This window comes from Pinus tabuliformis, chromosome 9 (assembly GCF_031772625.1).
Source record: "Pinus tabuliformis cultivar Carrire ecotype Pingquan chromosome 9, CPIR1, whole genome shotgun sequence".
Lineage (NCBI taxonomy): Eukaryota > Viridiplantae > Streptophyta > Pinopsida > Pinales > Pinaceae > Pinus > Pinus tabuliformis.
Genome location: NC_142307.1, coordinates 1,011,022,106 through 1,011,039,636, shown reverse-complemented (window position 1 = coordinate 1,011,039,636; position 17,531 = coordinate 1,011,022,106).

Sequence of the window (17,531 nt, the reverse complement as noted above, 5' to 3'; positions counted from 1 at the left end):
TCTAACGTTCAAATTGAAAGATGACTTCCGAAGAATACCTTTGGGAGGTGATCGGATGATGGACTCACTGTTAGGGCGCTCGATATGGAGTGGACCAGAACTGGTGGGATTAGAAGTAGAAGGAGTATCATTGGCTTCTTTCTCCATCATCTGCCTAGACATGGCTTGATAGTCCTTAGTTCGAGTAGCGATTGAGATAGGTGATGAACCTTGCATCAAGAACACTTGGTAACCTAAGGAAGTAGAAGACTAAGGTTGGTCTACCAACTGGGTCTGCTACGATGGAAAGGGTTCTTTTAAGACAGTCAAAGTCCCTTTCAGCAAGTGACTAACTTTAGATCATCGGGGACAATCCTTAGTGTAATGATCCCCCTCACAGATGAGGCAAGGATATTTTGGCTTCCTTTGAGAAGCATCATTAGCAGAAGATTTAGGAGGGTCCTGTTTTGGGGCATCGGCTTTGGCGTTACCTTTTCCCTTCATTTTACCTTTAGAGGTCTTATCTGCTGGAGTAGACTCGACAGCATGTATCTCATAGGTTTTACCAGGACTGGATGAATTTTTGGAGGGATTATTGGAACCAGTGTTCGAGACAGATTTCTGCTTCGAAGAAGCTTTTGCGGGAGTCTGAGGCATGGAACCAATCACACCATGAATAGGTGGTGTATCTGGGGACTTCGATGCTGTTAGATCCGATGATGGTCTCGGATCATCAGGAAACATCTTGTATAATGTCCCAGATTGCGAATAGACCAAGTGTAAATATTGGTCACGGGCGATAGCTTGCTCTTTAGTAACACATCCACCCATGGCTATGTCCTTAGCAATTTTGTAGACGAATGATTTTGTGAACCATTCTCTCAACAACTCATCAGTAATCTCAAACTTGATGAGGCGGTGCTGACATCTCCATTCATGGATGTGATTGGAAATGTGGGTTGCGGTGTCTTGCTTAAGGGACGTAAGCAAATGAGTGCTAGTTTCATAGCGAACCGGCAGTTGGAAATGAGTGAGGAAAGCCATAGCGAGAGAGTTGAAGTCACTGTAGGTACCTTGAGGCAATTCGATGTACCATTTAGCGGCAGCACCTATGAGATTTCTTTGAAAGAGTCGAAGACAGATAGAATCATCGACATACAAATTGGAGGATCACTAGAGGTGATATGTCATCACGTGGACTTGTGGATCCTCCTTTTCTTTTCCGTCAAATTTGGGGCAATCGCTTGGAATATTCATCAGAACTAGAGGCCAATAAGGCAAATGAAGAATGGGATCATTCGTGAGCCTCGAAATACCAGGCAGCTCCAACATAGCCAAGAAATGAAATTTCATGCTAAACGGCATATATGGACTTTGAGGAGACCCAAAATGCTGAGTCCATCCTTGTTCGTAAGGATTTTACCCCCAAAGTGGAGGATTTTGTCCGTATGGAATCTGGATTTGTCCCCCACTAGGGTTACCTTGCCCGTAAGGAGGATTCAGTCCAGGGTAGGTTTGATACTACCCTATTGTAGGCCGCTAATGAGCATTGTACGTGGCATACGGGTTATAAGGTTGTTGAACCTGTTGACCTTGGACATAAGGAGATTGACCCTGGTGATGCAGGGGTTGACCTTGACCTTGCAAAGGCTGACCTTGCTGATACGCATATAAAGCTTGTTGTTGCCAAGGCTGACCTTGTTGCTGCAAAGGATGACTTTGCTACTGTAAAGGTTGACCTTGTTGCTGCAAAGGTTGGCCTTGCGAAGACAAAGGTTGGGAGGATTGCTGAACAAACTTTGTATGCGGTTGCAAAGGTTGTTGCGACTGTTGCGAAGGTTTCCCTTGCGGTTGTAGCAGTTGCCCTTGCTACTGCAATGCTTTCCCTTGCTGTTGCAAAGATTTCCCTTGTTGTTGCAAAGGTTGCCCTTGCTGTTGCAAAGGTTGTCCTTATTGTTGCAAGGGTAGCTGGACAGTTCCTGGGGTTATACCCTAAGGATATTGATAGTTCCCGAATTGGATTTGGCCACATCCACCAGGAATAGCGGATTGACCGAGCTGAACATAAGGTCCACCTTGAGGAATGTAAGGCAGATTAACCAAAGCTTGCAAACCATATGGGACATAATCCTAATGGAATGGGACCTGAGCCATATATGGTTGTTGGTATTGGACGTTACCTGACCCACTTGGACCAGCAGGGTTAGCAATAGCACTATAAAAATGTTGATTCATTCCAACCATGTGAGTTTGTAATCCACTCACACTAGTTTCACCTGACATGAGAGGAATTTTCGGATCTTGCCTCCTAGGTGATGGCACAGTCTGTCCACTCGTTTGAGGGATAGAAGAACTTACCAAGACCTGACATGAGATAGTCAGTTGAAACGATGAAACAGGCTGAGATGGAATGGTAGGTTGAAGCGGAACTGAAGTGACTGCAGTTTCTACAATTGGTCGAGAGGTCATGTTCGAGATGAATGGACCTAATGTAGGCATAGTAGTGGAAGACCAGATGGGGTTCTGATATAATGATGAGGCAGTAGGAGTGCTTGAAACTAGCTGAGCTAAAGTGGTATAGCCATGTGGCAACATGGGCGCACTAGTCTCAGGATATGAGAGAGACGGGACTCTTCCTGTATAAGGAAAGCCTTTTGGAGGGACTCATATCCCTGCTCATCATTTGTGTGAGGAGTATGGGTAGTAGAAACTTTCGAATGACCCAGAGAGGAGACTGGGATTTCGCCTTCTGATTCAATTGATGGAAACAATTTACGACGAGGAACCTAATATGTACAAGGAGATAACTCCAAAGCAATACCAGGCCGATAGTAGGGACTGTAAGGACGCTGAGGAGATATCACAACAAGATCGAACAATGGGTTCAGTGGATAGACAACCAGCCTTTGTGAACTTTCAGGAGTATGCGGATTCTCGAGGGTCTGAATAGGATTATCAGAGGAATCTGGATCAGATTCTTGAGGTGACCAAGAATCTGATGGAGGAGGACATGAATACAAAGGTTGGATACTAAGAACAATTCCAAGTTCAAGACCTTGATCCTCAAGTGACTGAGGAAGTTTCGGATGAACTCCTTGGGAGGATCCTTTAGTAACAGACAATCAAGGGGAACTATGAGATGGACTCAATGGTTCAGCCACAATGGCTTCCCCTCAATAGCAAAAAAGGAAAGGAAAATTTCATTTAGGGCTTTAAAAATCTTGAAATTAACATGAAATTACTCAATTTGGTCTAAGAAGCAACTGCTTGGGATCGACATGTTTATTGTGGGCAGTTATATTTTAGAAACAAAAACATTGCCTTTTCATCTTTTAAGAGTTGAGAAAAGGGCGAAAAGGTGACTCTAGTTACTTTCAATAGTTTTGCGAGCTTGAAAGGACAAGTTGCTCGATGATCTTTTCAAATTTAAAGAGTCATAAAAGATCAAATGACTACTCAGGTGAATCTAGGTCAAAGGAGTACCAAGTAACTGTGAACTGCAATGTACACCTCAACAGATAAATTTACCAAGGACTTGACGTACGTGCAAGAAATCTCCCTGAATGTTGTGTTCGATGTATCACGTTTACAAGGCGGCAGACTCAGCTTCCTACATATAAAGGTTTGCAATCTATAGGGGTATCCCTTTATATACACGATGGTACAGGGAGAACAAGTTCGTGCTAGTGTTGTCTAATGCCGAAGCGAACGAAAGCTGCTAAGTTTTTAAGATGTCGGAACACGTCTCTATCCTAGACCACTAGATATGATCATTAATATTTCAAATGCTCCTTAGGTTAATTGATAGATTTTAAATTTGATCTTGTAATTATGTCTCAATTTCAAGGCCTTAACGATGTTACATGTTCCTAAAATGCAGACTAGATGATGAAATGAAATCCTCCAATTCGATGAAAGCTATCTATGTAGGAAAGAAGATCACTCAAATCCTGCATCAAACCAAATGCAAAAATGCATCCATGACAATTTTCAAATGCTAAATGCTAAATGCAAAATATGAAATCTAATCTTTCATATGATAAGCAAATACAATGCCAAAACAAATCTTAAACCAAAATTTCCTTAAGATATACTGATGATATTTTTTTTCAAAATGAAACTAATGTAATCTAGTGAAAAGTAAAAGAGAATGCAAGCAAGCCAAGAAATATGAAAATCTCTTTCACATCAATGATTTGAATGAAACTCAAAATGCTTTGAAATCTACGAAAAGAATAACACTTTCACTTTCACTTCGAAACACGAAAAGCTTCAAAGCAAACACTTCCTTTTGATTCCAATGAGACAATCGATGTATAATCTATCGTTCTTCAAATGAAGCTTAAGTAACTTTCACATATCCACTAATGAAAACAACTTAAGGCACAAGAACTAAAAGTGATCTGCAAAGTATGTCTGAACACAAAGACTCTTTAACACACGCAATGGATCTCTGATTTTTTATGGGAAGACCAACGAGTGGACAAAGGTTGACCTAGAAGACCTAGAACCCTAAAAGGCTAATCAAACTTCAAGGACACTCAAGCCAAGTTGAAATACAATTGCAATCAGACAATGAGAGATCCAATGAAGAACGCACTAGTAAATCATAGGGAGAAGGCAAATAGAACTGAAAATAATAGAGAAAACCCTAAATTTCTTAATTCTTGGCAATCATCACACCTATTAGGAGTAAAGTAGCGATCATCACTACTGCAACTAGAAAACCCACGATATCATCATGACTGTCAGGGTCAAATTCGTGGTGGTCAAGGAAAACAAAAAATAAATCCAAAATCTTCAAAAACAGCTCAAGTTAACAATCTTCAAGCATCTACCAGACAGTGACACTGACTACAAACATGCAATGAAGTTTAAAAATCAATGGTTGATCAAACTTGTCAAAAGGCAAGGTGAAGCAAAGGAAGGAAAGGATCATAGGCTCCCCAAAGGAGTCGCCATTTTGTTGACAATGTTAATCCTCTCTACAGACAGAGACGATCCCTCTAGCCGAATGAGTGGGTCTAGCAACTGAAGTGACAATCAACTAGATATCTTCCTAGATTATAATTGAAAAGTAGAACAAGAGAGATGGCCTACCTTGCTTAGATTTTATTTCGATTTCCTTTTTTGAGATCCTCGAACTACTTGTGTCACGGACTTGTTCCTGCTTCTTTCCACATTTATGTACTTGCACAAGTGATCAAGAGACAACAAAGCATGCCAAAACCAATATCAAATCCAATAATAACCTACTTAGCTTATCAAGGAATGCCAAGCCAATACATACATGAACATATATATTTTGGGAAGATGAACCATTGGTTGTATTATTATTTAAAGAATAAAGGGAAGCTTACAACCATAGCCTTGATGTTGAAAGGCTCTCTTTGAGTGGTAATCCAAGTCCAAGCCAAGAAACTCTCCAAACACTCCTTCTCCAAGTCTAATGAATAACCTCTAAGTACGAGCTCGGCATAGGAGTGAAAATGGACATAGAGCAACCATTTGGGAATCGAAGAGGAGGAATTTATAGGCTGAGAGAGGGAGTTAGGACTTCTCCAAATATAGGATTACGCCCATATATCAAGGAGGTAGCTCATAGGTATGAGTGATCCAAATTGGATCCTAGAACACTCTCTAAGTTTTCATGAACTCTTCAAAAATTATGCCAAGGGATACAAATCTTGTGAAGATCAAGCTCATCAGAGATATCCTCGTAACAGTTGCAATTTGTAATCAGCACGGAGCAACAAGGACCGTCGGTCAAGAGCACAGACCGTCGGCCCATGGTAACGCGCGCTATTGAAAATCAGCAAATCCAAGGCCATTTTTGAGAAACAGGGGTAGTTTCTGATATGTGATTAGCGACAAGTCGCTAATTGCATATCACAGGGCAAACCCCTCAAAGAAGGAAAGGCCGCAAGCACCCAGACCGGAAAAATCATAAAATTCAATGAATATCGTTCTGATTCCATCAGAAGCGTGGTCCCAAAAAAACGGGCAAAATATCGGAAGGGCTTCGAGCAGTAAGTTGTTTCAACCGAGTGCCACCCGATGCCATACAATTTTTGCCACGCGTTCAGTGGAAGAGAGAGAAAACCACTCACATCGGACGGATAAACATCATGTTACTTTTCCGCCCAATATGGACGATGACCGTAGGATTTGGAGGCTCCAGATCAATGGCGGAGACGCGTTCTGATGGATGACCAGATTTGACGAGGTTAACAGGCAGAGTTATATAGGATTTGAAGTCCAATGTGGATGATGCGTTGGCAAAAGGTCATGTTTCGCGGGCATTCTTTGAGTTAACGGAAAAAACGATCGTTTCAAACACGTCCAAGAGAACTGACACTCATTTGTTGTGAAATAGGTGGCCACCTCCCTGTGAGGCGTTATACAGTGACTGATTACATAGGACAGAGGGATTCAAACAGACAGAGGCAACGGAACCGGAAAGCCAGGAAGCGAAAACGAACAATCAGGAAGCAGATTAGCTTTAAAGCCACAAACTGACAGAGAGAGAAGTAAGCAGAGAAAGCAAAAAAGTGAAGAGCAGTAGGCAGTAAGCCGAAAGTAGAGAAGAAGTCAAGCTGACCTGTAGAAGCAAAGGCAGCATCGAGTCAGAGTCAAGACAGAGACAAAGAGAGTCAGAGAGTCGGTGTGCTCCAAAGAAGGTTTGATAGGTTCAAGCACACTCCTCTGTAATGACTGTCATGTATGAGTCTTAGATTGGGCTCATACTATTGTGACCAATAGAGGTCCAGAGTCAGTAAAGACAGTCTGTGTACTCCAGAGACTTGGGGGATCCAAGTATAGTCTTGCTTATTTATATCTGTTGTGTGAGACTCAAATTGAGCTCACTGTTGTAAAAACTCTGCTTGAAAACATAATAGAGAGGCCACCACTAAAGGTTGGACCGGGAGACGTAGCCCAGGAGTATTGGGTGAACTCCTTATTAAACCTGTTGTGTTTATATCTTTGCATGTTATGTTTATATGTTTGTCTGTTATGTTTTCTTTAACTGCTTCATTGCCTGTGTATTTCGCAATATTATCGATCCATTGCACAAAATAACATAGGCACATCCATGCACATGAGTTTGTAATACCTTATTAATTGTCTTAGATCAATTTCAGATCAAGTGGTATCAGAGCTTTAGGTTGCTAAGGTTAGACAATCCTGTGTTGGATTTTTTCTGTTGAATGTTAACTAGGACAAAGCTCAAATTAGGAGAAGGAGAGTTGGTTGAAGCTAACCCAAAAATTGAAAGAGTCTATCCTAGGAGGAAAATGGCAGAAGAAAGTCCCGTGGAATCAAACTCCCAGTTCATGGACAGTTTCATGACCATGAGAGCCATGGTAGAGGAAATGTATAGAGAATTTAAGAAAGGTCGAAGTGAAGATTCTTCAACTTCCCATCATGACAAAGGAGTAGATGAATCTCTCCTAAATGACTATTCTAAAGGCAAAGGGAAAGAAGAAAAACTTCTCACACCTCTTGATAGTCCTAAAAATAAAAAGAAGAAAGCATATTTAATTAAATTAGATGTTAAATTTGATTTGCCAATATATTATGGAGAGTTGAATGCAAAAAAGCTGGATAATTTGATTAGACATATTGATGTATATTGCAGGGTGCAAAGCACTGATTCAGACAGAAGTAAGATTCAGCTAACCAGCCTACACCTTGGAGGAACTTCCTTGGTATGGTGGGAAGGCAGAACACAAGCTGACATGACGCATGGTAAAATTCTTTCCGTCTGGAATGAATTTGTTTCTGCAATTAAAAAACAATTCTATCCACTAGCTTACATGCAGCAAGCTATGATGAGTTGGCAAACTCTTCGCCGATTAAAAGGGAAAAGTGTACAAAGCTACACCCAACGATTTAGAAAAAGAGCTTTGATTCTAGGCATTTCTTTAGACTCACCTGAAACTCTGCTAAAGTATATAGGTGGTCTACACAGCTATTTAAAGCACATTGTTCTCATTTTTAATCCTACTAGCATAGATGAGGTATCTGTTCAGGCTACACATATAGAGGCTAGAGGCAAGAATGTGAACCCAGAAGTTGGGGGATCATCAAAACCCACTACAAGCAAGAACAAGGAAAAGAGAAAGCAGAAATGGAAAGAGAGGAAGACAAATGTTGTACAAAAGACCAAGCCTTCATGCACTCACTGCAAGAAGGATGGGCATGATGATGAACAATGCTAGATTCTGCATCCGGAGCTGAGGCCCAAAAAGTTCAATGGAAAAAAGAAGAAGATTGTTGTAGCTATTCAGAAGGATTTGGGGTCAGACTTAGGGGATGAAACAATGATCACAGCCACAGGTATAAAAGGTAAAAATTCTGAAGCATCTACTAGTAATTTTGCACAATCTACTGATAATGAAGAAAATGAGAGGAAAAGACATGAGCTTTTTCATATTAGAGTTATTTCCAAGCATCAAAATATTGATACTTTGTTTGATAGTGGCTCCCAAGTAAACTTAATTTCTGAAGCAATTGTAAAGAAGGTGGGATTACTAACCACACCTCACAAGAAGCCATATCCATTGGGTTGGATATGTGATAAAGCAAAGCTACAAGTGACTAGACAATGTAAACTTAGGTTTTCTTTTGGGTCAGCATTTGTAGATGAGGTTGAGTTAGATATTGTTCCCTTGGATATATGTGGAATTGTTTTAGGAAGTCCTTACTTGTATGATAGAAAAGCCATTTTCTATAGAGCTGAAAATAAGTATCAACTCATTAAAGATGGAATCAAATATATTGTAAGAGCTCATAAACTCAAGAATAATTATACTCTCATAAACTCAGGGCCGATGAAAAGAATTGTAAATTCATGAAAACAATTTTTACTGATGGTTGTAAAGGAAAAGAAACTTGATAAAACCAATGTATTTGAGGGTTGTAATGCTAAACAGCAAGCTAATTTAGAAAAATTTGTTTCAGAATATGATATAATATTTCAAGAACCTAAAGGTCTGCCACCCAAAAAGGAAATAGTACATGATATTAATTTGCAGCAAGATGTTGCATTGCCTAACATCGGAATGTACAGGTTGTCTGCTTTAGAGAATGCAGAAATCAAGAAGCAAGTACAGGAGCTGCTCGAGAAAGGGTTCATAAGACCTAGCACATCACCATGTGGGTCTCCAATTGTCTTGGTGAGAAAGAAATATGGCTCATGGAGAATGTGCATTGATTACCAAGCACTGAATAAGATAACGATAAAAAATCGTTATCCCCTTCCTCGCTTAGATGATCTATTAGATCAGTTGAAAGAAGTTGTTTACTTTTCCAAGTTGGACTTGCATAGTGGCTACCATCAGGTTAGAGTTGCAAAGCAAGATGCATGGAAGACTGCTTTCAAAACGAAGCAGGGATTGTATGAGTGGTTAGTTATGCCTTTTGGCTTAACTAATTCTCCTGCCACTTTCATGAGAGTAATGAGTGATGTACTGAGGCCTTTTATTGATGATTTTTTCATTGTATATCTAGATGACATTCTTGTATTTAGTAAAACATGGGAAGAACATTTGAAGCATGTAAAGCAGACTCTAGATGTTTTGAAAGAGAAAATATTTATGTTAAGTTATCAAAATATGAATTTGGCAAAACATCTTTGAATTATTTGGGTCATATTGTAGGGGGTGGTGAATTGAAAATAGATCCCTCTAAGGTTGCAGTCATTATAAACTGGCCTAAACCCAAATCTGCTACAGAAGTTAGAAGCTTCCTAGGAGCAGCACAATATTGGAGAAAGTTTATTTCTAGCTTTTCCTTGATTGCAGCTCCCTTACATGCTTTAACAGGATTGAACAAGGTGTTTTAGTGGGGAGGCAAACAAGAAAGCCTTCGACACCTTAAAAGAAAAGATTAGTACAACACCAGTACTAGCACTGCCCGATCTTCAAGGACCCTTTGAGATTGAAACAGATGCCAGTGACTATGCCATGGGAGCAGCGTTGATGCAGCACAGTAAACCCATATGTTATCATTCTGAGACATTTAATTTTGCAGTAGTTAATTATCCCACATATGATAAATAATTGTATGCATTAGTACAGAGTGTGAAAAAGTGGAAACATTATCTAATGGGCAAAGAGACAGTTATACATACTAATCATCAACCACTTCAATATTTACACTCACAAACTAAGTTGCATCAATCAAGACACTATAGGTGGATGGGTTTTCTACAACAGTTTCACCTTGTCATCAAATATAAAAAGGGCATACACAATAAAGTTGCAGATATGTTGTCTAGACCAATCATAAGTGCATCTACTATACGTAAGCATAACTGAGTATTGCATGAGAGCTACATTGAACAGTATGCTGAAGATATAGACTTTAATGATGTATATGCAACTTTAAGTTGGAAAAAAGGTAGAAGAATTGGATTACTATATTAAGGACCGACTCTTGTATCATTTGGGAAAGCTATGCATCCCACAAATAGAGAGAATTAACATAATTAGGGAGGCACATACTTTCTTGATATCAGGTAAGTAAAACAGTTGCACAGCTGCAAAGATTTTGTTATTGGCCAAAAATGAATGAAACAATTTCTAGATATGTAAGAGGGTGTACCATGTGTGCTACAAGCAATCCCAACAATAGAAACTAGGCTTGTACACTCCACTACCAGTTCCTTCTCATCCTTGGGAAAGTGTTTCCATGGAATTTGTTGGGGGAATGCCTAAATCTAGAAAAGGTCATGACTATTTATATGTTATTGTGGATAGGTTCAGCAAAATGTGTATTTTAATACCCTGTAACAAACAGATTACAACTGAACAAACTGCAAAGTCATTCTTTCAGCATGTATGGGTTCATTTTGGATTACCCACTTCCATTGTATCTGATTGAGATTTCCGGTTTGTTGGGAAATTTTGGTCGAGTCTGTGGGAATTGATGGACACCAGACTAAAGAAGAGCACGGCTTTTCATCCACAAATAGATGGCCAAACATAGGTGGTCAACAGGACAGTGATCCAGTTGCTCAGAGGCTATTACAGCAAGTGTCCCAAGCTATGTGCAGCATGCTTACAACCAGGCTAAACATTCTTATACACAGAGATCTCCTTTTGAGACCTGTTTTGGTTTCACACAAAGGTCTCCCTTGGATTTTGTCTTTGGTAAAGACATAGCAGTTGATGGACACAGTGATGTGGACAAGGAAACCAAGTTCATTGAACAAATCCAAGAAATTCACCAGGCAGTATAGGAACAGCTGGAAAAGAGCCAAGCCAAGTACAAGGCAAGGTATGATAAGCATCGGATTGAGCATAGTTTCCAAGTTGGTGATCAAGTCTGGTTGTATATCAACAAAGACAAAATGCAAGGTGAAGGTAAGAAGCTGAAGCCAATAAGGTATGGACCTTTCAAGATACTTGAGAAAATCGGTGAGAATGCTTTTCACCTTGATTTGCCAACTTACATGCACATTATTCGGTAGTTAATGCAGAAAGCTTAAGAGTATTTGAACCTTCATTGATTGAAGATCTCGAAGAGCAGAGTCAATTGCCTTCTATTGATAATCTATTGCCTGAATATCTCAATGAATTGCAGGAAGATACAGCTCTGGACAAGAAGGTGAGAACTACGCGTAGAGGGGATGTTGAGTACCTCATGATTGGACTCAAGGGTTCAAAACCTATTGGGTTGTGTTATATTCTTTCCACATAGTTAACAGGGGGTTTGAGGGGCACTCGTAACCCCACTTTATGGGGTCCAAGGCAGCGCCCCGAAAATTTTTGGTTTTGGACCCTATGTTAGGTTGGGCGGACCCACCTATGGTTTTGTGCATGATTTTCGCACATGTTTTTTAGACGCGATGGTTTTAATTCCATGGTATTGGATGCTTCAGCATGTATAAATATGTATTATAACATTGAAAGGAACATAAAGAAAAATCAAGCTGGTAGTCCCAGTTTTGGGATCCAGTGGGAAAATCTCTATGTATATGTGTTTTCTGTGTTATGCTCTCACATTGTTTATTTTTTCTTTATTTTAGAATTCGTATGCAGGTAATTTCTGTACGGGGTTAAAACCTTCATTTGGTATCGGAGCAGATTTGGCTTCAAGGGGACGCCTTTGTTGCTGAGGGGTTTCGCTCAGGCCTGTGGTAGACCCTGTTCAGTGGGAGATCTGTGAGATCGATTCTGGTGGTGAAAGAAGATGGCGAGCAGTGGAAAGATAGAGATCGAGAAATTTAATGGTCAGAGTTTTGAGTTGTGGAAACTCAAGATGGAGGATCTGTTGATGGATAAAGATCAATGGATCGCGGTAGATCCTGGTACTAAACCAACGGGAGTGTCTGATGAAGAATGGAAGAAGTTGGATCGAAAGGCAAAGAGCACAATACGATTTTGTGTCTCAGATTCAGTATTGCTGAATGTATCAAGGGAAGCTACGGCGAAGGCTTTGTGGGATAAATTAAGGACTTTGTACCAATCTAAGTCTCTAGTGAATAAACTGTTCCTGCGGAAAAAGTTGTATAACCTGAGGATGAAAGATGGAGACTCGGTGACAGAGCATCTAAACGCATTTAATACTGTGGTAAGTCAATTAGCATCTGTTGATATTAAAATTTCAGATGAAGATAAGTGCATCAGTTTGTTGTGTTCTCTACCAGATTCATGGGATAGTCTGGTTATTGCAACAGGTAGCAATGCAACTGCCTTGCAATTTGATGAAATAGTCTCAGCCTTGGTGACGGAGGAGATGAGACAAAAAAATATGGAGAGCCAGAATGGTGATGCCTTGTCTATATGAGGACGGTCCCAGAATAGAAATAAAAATAAGTCATCGAGTGGGAGATCTAAATCTAGAGGGAGATCTAAATCTCCAGGAAAACCTGTAAAGGTGGTGTGCTAGAAATGCGGAAAGGAAGGCCACTTCAAAAGGGACTGTAAATCTAAAGCTCCTGACAAAGGAAAGGGATCTGATGAGGCTCCTTTTGCAGAGGTGAAAACCACCTCAGATGAAGGTGGGGATGTGTACTTGGATTCTTCAAGTACACATGTAGATCATGAGGCATGGTTGATTGACTCAGGTGCATCCTTTCACTTCACTCCCCATAGAGAGTGGTTTCGTGAGTATGAGAAATATGATGGTGGTGATGTCTTCTTGGGGGATGGCAGGAAGGCTAGAATAATTGGCTGTGGAAGAGTAAAGTTGAAGCTGCAAGGTGGAAGGGTTAGAACACTTCCGAGTGTTCTGCATATTCTTGCATTAGCCGGAAATCTGATTTCTGTTAGTAAGCTGGATGATGCAAGTGTAAAAACAATGTTCGAGAAGGATACTTGCAAGATGGTTCAAGGAGCACTGGTATTGATGCGGGGAGTTCGGATTGGAACTCTGTACAAGCTGCAAGGTAGCACTGTTGTTGATGAGTGCAACAGTTCCGTGGTTCCTGAAAGTGGAGCAGAAAATCTAGTGGTCTCTAGAGAGAAGACCATGTTGTGGCATCAAAGGCTTGGACATATTGGAGAGAAGGGCATTTGAATACTTCATGGTAAAGGTCTGGTAGAAGGTATCAGTAATAGCTCTCTGGATTTTGATTTCTGTGAAAATTGTGTATACGGGAAGCAGAATCGGGTGAGTTTCCCCTCTGGTAGTAAGAGGGCAAAACAGATATTAGAACTTATGCACAGTGATTTGTTTGGACCTGTGAAGGTTCCATCACTGGGTAAGTCTATGTACTATGTATCATTTATAGATGACTTCTCAAGGAATACATGGATATATTTCCTTAAGAAGAAATTTGAAGTCTTTAACAGGTTTAAAGAATTTAAGGCTCTGGTGGAAAACCAGACAGAGAAGAAGATAAAGGTGCTGAGGACAGATAACGGTGGAGAGTTTTGTAGTAAGGAATTTGAAGAATTCTGTAAGAAGTGTGGTATAGCACGGCAGAAGACTACTCCATATACACCTCAGCAAAATGGAGTTGCAGAAAGAATGAATAAGACGTTGATGGAAAGGGCAAGAAGCATGCTCAGTGGTGCCGGGTTAGGACAGGAATTCTGGGCAGAGGCGGTGGATACTGCATGTTACCTGGTCAACAGGTCACCTTCATCAGCGTTGGAGGATAAGACTCCACAAGAGGTATGGACTGGTAAGAAACCCTCTCTTTCACATCTAAGGGTATTTGGATGTGATGCATATGTACATGTTCCAAAGGAGAAAAGAACCAAGTTGGATAGTAAATCTGAAAAGTGCACCTTTATTGGGTATAAGGATGGTTTAAAGGGCTATAAGTTTTGGAACCCAGTAACAAGGAAGGTTGTGTACAGCCGAGATGTGGTGTTCAGAGAGGTGAAAGATGTTATTAAACATGAAGTCCAACGAAAGGAACCTGGGAAGATAGAGTTTGAGCTAAAGGAGGAAGAATCAGACTCTACAGCAGAGGAGGAATCAGAATATGAAGAGCCACAAACTCCGGCTGTGAGAAGATCAGTTCGAGAAAGAAGGCAGCCAGAAAGGTATAGTCCATCTGCTTTATTCAAATTTTGCTTTGTCTACTACTGATGATGATCCCAAAACTGTGAAGGAAGCAGTGGATTCAGAGGATGGAAAACTCTGGAAAGAGACCATGATTGATGAAATGGCATCTTTGCACAAAAATGAGGCTTGGGATCTGGTGGAGTTGTCAGCTGGAAGGAAACCCATTAGCAGCAAATGGGTGTTCAAAAAGAAGACAAATGCAGAAGGAAAAGTGGAGAAATACAAAGCTCGGTTGGTAGCAAAAGGTTATTCCCAGGTGCCGGGAATTGATTTTGGTGATAATTTTTCTCCTGTTGCCAAGGTAACTTCTATTAGATTACTTTTATCTGTTGCTGCTGCTTTTGATTTTGAGGTAGAACAGATGGATGTGAAGACAACATTTCTTCACGAGGATCTGGAAGAGGAGATCTACATGAAGCAGACTGAAGGCTATGCTGTGAAGGGTAAGAAAGAACTGGTATGCAAGTTAAAGAAGTCTCTGTATGGGTTAAAACAGTCACCAAGGATGTGGTATCAAAAATTTGATACATTTATACGGGGACTTGGCTTCACCAGAAGCAAAGCAGATCACTGTGTGTATTTTAAATTAATTGGTGACCGTGTTATTTATCTGGTCTTGTATGTGGATGATATGTTGCTGGTTGGAAATGACAAAGAAGTTATCCAGGATTTGAAGTCCCAATTGTCCTCCAAATTTGACATGAAAGATCTTGGTGCTGCAAACTATATTTTGGGCATGGAAATTAAAAGAGATCGGGCAAAGAGGAAGCTCTGGTTAAACCAGAGGAAGTATGTCGAGACAATATTGCAGAGGTTTAATATGCAGGATAGTAAACCGGTGAAGGTTCCTATTCCTGTAGGTGTGAGGTTATCTGTTGAACAGTGTCCTAAGACACAAGAAGAGGAAGAGGACATGTCCCGTGTTCCATATGCAAGTGCAGTCGGTAGCCTGATGTATGCAATGGTCTGTACTAGACCAGACATTGCACATGCAGTGGGAGTATTGAGCAGGTTTATGTCAAAACCAAGGAAGGAGCACTAGACAACAGTGAAGTGGGTTTTCAAGTATTTGCGTGGCACTAGTGATTATGGTTTGTGCTATCAAGGAAGACTAGGATTGGACAGAGTGTTGGATATTCATGGCTTTGTTGATGCAGACTGGGCTGGAGATCTGGATCAGAGAAGATCTACAAGTGGGTATGTGTTTAACCTATTTGGAGGTGCTTTCAGTTGGATGAGTAAGAAGCAATCTGTAGTGCCACTGTCAACTACAGAGGCAGAATACATGGCAGCCACTCATGCAAGCAAGGAAGCAGTTTGGTTGCAGAGATTGTGTTCAAGTATGGGGTTAGTACATGAAGCTATAAGGATAGACTATGACAGTCAAAGTGCAATTTTCTTGGCAAAGAACCCCGCATATCATTCAAAGACAAAGCACATTGATGTTCAGTATCACTTTGTGAGGGATATGATAGAAGACAAAAAGGTGTTGTTGGTAAAGGTGGACACTTTGAAGAATACTGCAGATGCATTGACAAAATCTGTGAGCTCTGAGAAGTTCTCTTGGTGTAGAGAGACAATGGGCATTTCAGGGCTGGAAAAATGACTAAGCTCTCTTGTGGCCCCCTGTGGAAAGAAAACAACAAGTGGGAGAATGTTGGGTTGTGTTATATTCTTTCCACGTAGTTAACAGGGGGTTTGAGGGGCACCCGTAACCCCACTTTATGGGGTCCAGGGCAGTGCCCCGGAAAATTTTGGTTTTGGACCCTATGTTAGGTTGGGCGGACCCACCTATGGTTTTGTGCATGATTTTCGCACATGTTTTTTAGACGCGATGGTTTTCGGTCCATGGTATTGGACGCGATGGTTTTCGGTCCATGGTATTGGATGCTTCGGCATGTATAAATATGTATTATAACATTGAAAGGAACATAATGAAAAATCAAGCTGGTAGTCCCGGTTTTGGGATCCAGTGGGAAAATCTCTGTGTATATGTGTTTTATGTGTTATGCTCTCGCATTGTTTATTTTTTCTTTGTTTTAGAATTTGTATGCAGGTAATTTCTGTACGGGGTTAAAACCTAAAAAACCAAGCAGTGCAAGATGGATAGAAATTGGGCAAGCGAGGAATCTATATCCTCACTTGATTGATGCTTAAAAACCAACTTTTGGTGGTCCAAAAGCTTTTTCAGTGGGAAGGTCGTGATCCAAATTGGATCCTAGAACACTCTATAAGTTTTCATGAACTCTTCAAATATTATGCCAAGGGCTACAAATCTTGTGAAGATCAAGCTTATCGAAGATATCCTCATAACAGTTACAATTTGTGATCAGCACAGAGCAACGAGGACCGTCGGTCAAGCACGCAGACCATTGGACCATGGTAACACGCGCTATCGCAAATCAGCAAATCCAAAGGCCATTTTGAGAAACGGGGGTCACATATCGCAGGGAAAACCCCTCAAAGAAGGAAAGGCCGCAAGCAACGGGACCTGAAAAATCATAAAATGCAACGGATATCATTCCGATTCCGTCAGAAGTGGGGTCCCACAAAAATCGGCAGGATATCAGAAGGGCTTCGAGTGCTAAGTGGCTTCAACCGAGTCCTACCCGATGCCATACAATGTTTGCCACGCGTCTAGCGGAAGAGAGAGAAAACCACTCACATCAAACAAATAAACATCATGTTACTTATCCGCTCAATATGGACGATGACCATAGGATTTGGAGGCTCCAGATCAACGGTGGAGACGTGTTCTGGTGGATGACCATATTTGACGAGGCTAATAGGCAGAGTTGTATAGGATTTCAAGTCCGATGTGGATGATGCGTTGGCACAAGGTCGTGTTTCGCGGGCACTCTTGGAGGTAACGGAAAAAATGGTCGTTTCAAACACGTCCAAGAGAACTAACACTCATCCGTTGTGAAATAGGTGGCCACCTCCCTGTGAGGCATTATATAGTGACTAATTACACAGGACAGAGGGATTCAAACGGACAGAGGCAGGGGAATTGGAAAGACGGGAAG